The sequence below is a fragment of the Helianthus annuus genome, chromosome 4, assembly GCF_002127325.2.
Source record: "Helianthus annuus cultivar XRQ/B chromosome 4, HanXRQr2.0-SUNRISE, whole genome shotgun sequence".
NCBI classification, from domain to species: Eukaryota; Viridiplantae; Streptophyta; class Magnoliopsida; order Asterales; family Asteraceae; genus Helianthus; species Helianthus annuus.
Window position 1 is genome coordinate 58,848,624 of NC_035436.2, and position 4,620 is coordinate 58,853,243.

The 4,620-nt window shown below is 43.0% G+C and overlaps 1 non-coding gene across 1 annotated transcript; it reads right to left on the bottom strand.

Moving 5' to 3' along the window:
* Positions 1-3,672: 3,672 nt before the first annotated feature.
* LOC118491854 lies at positions 3,673-3,778 on the bottom strand. The gene has a single exon (XR_004892299.1). It is a non-coding gene; the product is annotated as a small nucleolar RNA R71 (small nucleolar RNA).
* Between the last annotated feature and the right edge of the window lie 842 nt (positions 3,779-4,620).

The following is a 4,620-nucleotide window of genomic DNA, read 5'->3' on the forward strand; positions in this document are numbered from 1 at the left end:
ACTTTCCACGCTTCCCGAAGCGTGCCACACCCTTCCAGGGTGATACCTTCAACAAAACCATATCGCCTACCTCAAATTCTAGAGGTTTCCTTCTTCGATCCGCATAACATTTCTGACGATCACGAGCCGTCTTGATGCGATCTCGGATCTGTGCGATCTTGTCTGTGGTTTCCTGGACCATATCCGGACCAACCAATTGCCTATCACCTGCATCAGACCAACAAAGCGGTGATCTGCACTTGCGGCCATATAGAGCTTCAAATGGCGCGGCACCAATACTGGTGTGGTAGCTGTTGTTATACGAAAATTCGACCAATGGCAAATGTTTATCCCAGCTACCGCCCAAATCCATAACACATGCTCTCAGCATATCTTCCAAAGTCTGAATCGTCCGTTCGCTTTGTCCGTTGGTCTGTGGGTGAAATGTAGTGCTCAGATTCAATTGTGAGCCAAAAGCTTCTTGGAAGGATTGCCAAATCCTTGATACGAACCTTCTGTCTCTATCCGAGATGACCGAGAGAGGTACTCCATGGCGCGTAACGATTTCTCTCATGTAAATTTCAGCCAACTTGCTCGTATTATCCTTCTCTCTGATAGGTAAGAAGTGCACGGACTTCGTTAATCGGTCCACTATTACCCAAATAGTGTCATGACCTCTTGCCGTTCTTGGCAACTTTGTAATAAAATCCATGGAGATTTGTTCCCATTTCCACTTGGGAATTTCTGGTTGTTGCAGAAGTCCTGAAGGCTTCTAGTATTCCGCTTTCTCTTTAGCGCACGTTAAACACTTGCTTACATAAATAGCAACATCGCCTTTCATCCTAGGCCACCAATAATAATCTTTAAGATCTTGGTACATCTTATCCGCTCCTGGATGGATAGAGTACCGTGATTTGTGTGCCTCATCAAAAATAACTTTCCTCAATCCTCCAAACAGAGGAATCCAAATCCTTTTCTCAAAACATAACGTTCCTTCCTCGTTTGGCACCAATTGCTTCTCCATCCCACGGAGATATTCTTCTTCAAGGTTTCTTTCCTTAAGAGCTTCTTTCTGCGCGGCACGAATGCGCAAGGAAAGATCGGTTTGAATAATCATCTCCAAAGCCCTAACCCTTATGGGCTTGATCCTTTCTTTTCGGCTTAGGGCGTTGACGGGTGGTCCTTTGGACAACCCCTAAGCATATTAAAGGACGAAATAATCCTCCACGTAATCGTGTAGTTATCTTGAATTAGATAACTACGGTGCTTATGTTTCAGGTGCAGCTTAGGAGCTAAAAGATGGAGTAAATGCAGCTTTGGATGATTTGGTGAAGAACGGGTCGAGCATGGATCAAGAGACATAACAAAGAAGTTAAAGCAGCTGACCACCGTAAATTACGGTTCTACCGTAATTTACGGTAGACCTGGTTTTCATTTTCTCCTCCACCGTAACACAGGTTGTTCGCGCCGTAAAAGATTAATGTCCACCGTAAATTACGGTGGAGCCGTAATTTACGGTGGAGTCTGCGAGCAAAATGTGTAACTGCCGTTTTTAAGTTGCTTTTTGAGTGACTTTTCACCATCTCTCATCATTGGTTGGTTCTAGGAAAGCATAGGGGCGATTTTTGGCTTGTGGCTTGGTTTGTGAACAATTTCTATCATTCGGTTTGTTTTCTTGATTCGTATGAACAATAGTTAGATTATGATGATGATTCACCGAGCCATGTCCGGCTAAACTCTTCGGTGATCATCTTAGGTGAATGTTTCTTGAACTTTTGTGTGTTTAATTTCTGCATTTCTAGAATGACAACTTGCGTTGCTTGAATGTCATGGTGTATGTTTGATTGTTTGTAGTTTGTTAATCAATATTGCAATTTCTAGTCTTAATCGTACGTTCTTGGTGCCGTTGGCAACCGAGATATCACGGGAAGGGTTAGGGTTGGTTATTGATTAATAGGTCATCGGGAAACAACCTCGCGTTCATCTAATCCGAGTACTTTGTTCCCTTTTATCACTTCAATCATATATACACGAGTTATGTCTATGTAACTCTTTCTAGTGGAATTACACACAATTGTTTAAAGAAACTGAAACCTAAGGTGATCATTGTTCTCTCCTAATTGTTTTACAACCAACTTTGATTTGAATTAGTTTTTAATTTAGTTTTCTAAAACAACAATCCAAACTCTTGAATTTTAATTTTCTGCAATTTAGTCTAATAATTAGTTAAGTACAAAGCTATATAATCGACACATCTTCCACATACTCCCTGAGTTCGATACCCTACTACCACTAACTACAGTTGTTTGGGGATTAAATTTGATTGTGACCGCGACATCACGTCAAATTTTGGCGCCGTTGCCGGGGAGTAGTGCGCAACGTGTGTTAGTTTAATAGTTTTGTTTGTTATTTTCGGGTTTACGTTGGTTGTGTTTAGTGTGCAGGTACTTCAGGTGTATGCATACTAGAGGCTCTCACAGGTCATCACCGCTATCGTTTGATCCGGAAATTGAAAGAACGCTACGACAAAACCGAGTTTTAGTGCGAGAAAACAAAATCATTGGTTCACCCACTTCACCCATTACACCGAGAAACATAATGGCTGATTCTCAAATTCCACCTACAACCAGTCAATCATCTTCATCCTTTATACCTACTTCCACCCAACCATCACCAAACACTACATTACCTAATACCACCGCTGAATTTACACCATCCAATGTCACCCAACCAATCACCACTCAAACTGAGCCTACCATCACCTACGATCCATCCACCACAATCCCACCATTATCTCACTTCTTTCCCCCAACTACGGGTCACTCATCATCCACCTTCACAATTGCACCTAATTCAACTATCGTGCATACTACTTCATCTTTTAGACCACAACAACAACAATCGGGCTTTCAGTATTCGACCATCCCATTTGGGCAGACCTCGGGAATTCAAGGAGATGGTTATGATGAGGGATTTGAAGATTATGAGGGTTATGAAGATGATGGGTACAGTTATGGAGGTTATGGTGATCAAGGGGAGTTTGGGTATTTGCAAAGTCAATCTCAAGGGATGGCAAGTGTTGGTGGAATGCCACAACAACAAATTATACCACAACACATTCGGCCAAGACCACAAGGGCCACCAATACAACAACCTATTCCATTGCAACAAGTTCGGCCACAACATGTACAACCACAATTTCAAAGGCCGATTCAATACCCACCGATGCCCCAACAACCAATTGCACCACAAGGGCCTATACCAAGACCAATGGGTCCTATTCGTCCAAGGGGTCGATTGGGTGTTCCAAGAAGGCATCTTAGGGAACAAGCAAGGGGAATAGAGGCACATTTCAGGCCAATCATTACTCAAAACCCTTCACCGGTGGTTATCCCTCACAACAACCAAGGGAGAACTTTTGAAGTAAGAACAAACTCGTTGCAAAGTTTACCGAAGTACAAAGGGTTAGCAACGGAGAACCGTATTTCCATCTAGAGGCCTATGACTCAATTTGCAACACTTTTGGGAGTCAAGGTTTTTCGGCCGATGAAGTCAAGTTGGTCTTATTTCAGTTTTCTTTGGAGGATAAGGCAAAGAAGTGGTTCTACACTTTGCCTTCGGCATCTATTTACACTTGGGGGGAAATGCAACAAACTTTCTTAGACGAATTCTATACCGCCCAAAAGACTAATGATGCTAGAAAGGGGTTGAGGAGCTTCCAACAACAACATGGTGAGATGTTCCATGAAGCGTTCGAACGATTCAATATGATGATAAAGAATTGCCCTCACCATGGAATCGAATTGTGGGAGTTAATGAATGCCTTTCATGAGGGGTTGAGTGCCGAAGACGCACGCGATTTGATGTCTATCACCGGTGGGACTTTTGGAACAAAGTATGAGAATGAAGATTGGGAGTTCTTGGAAAGCATGGCAACTACATCAAAGAGAAAAGCTCAAGCCTCGAGAAGAGCCCGACCGACCACCACCCGACCGCAAGTGCACGCCATAGATGATGGTAATGTTCAAACCACTAACCAAATGTATAATGTTTGTGCTTTGTGTAATGAGATAGGTCATGCGGCTGAAAATTGCCAAGGGATGTTGGAAGGGCAATATGAGGAAGTCCATGCGGTTCAAGGTCAAGGAGGAGGTGGTAGGAACTACAACAGCATGAATTCTAATACCTACCACCCCGGATTGAGGAACCATCCGAACTTTAGATATGGGAACCCTTCAAATCAAGCGAACCCAAATTTTCAAGGTAGCCAAGGTAATTTTGGTTCACGGCCATCTTACAATAACCAAGGTGGGTACCGAGGCGGAAATAACCAAGGTTATCAAAAGCAATACCAAACGGGTCAAGAACAAGGGGGGCTTTCGGGTGGAAACGAGGTGATGGAGATGCTAAAGAGCATGCAAATGGAGATGCAAAAACGGAACCAACTTGATGAAGTGCGAATGCAAAAAGATGAGGTTCGTGATAAAAGCATCCAATCACTAACAACCCAAATGGGTCAATTAGCAACCGATGTGGCGGAATTGAAGAAAGGAAAGGGTCAACTTCCAAGCAACACTAAGGTAAACCCTTCACATGGTTCGTCACGAGGTAATGTTAACATTAATCATGTTAGTGTTCTAA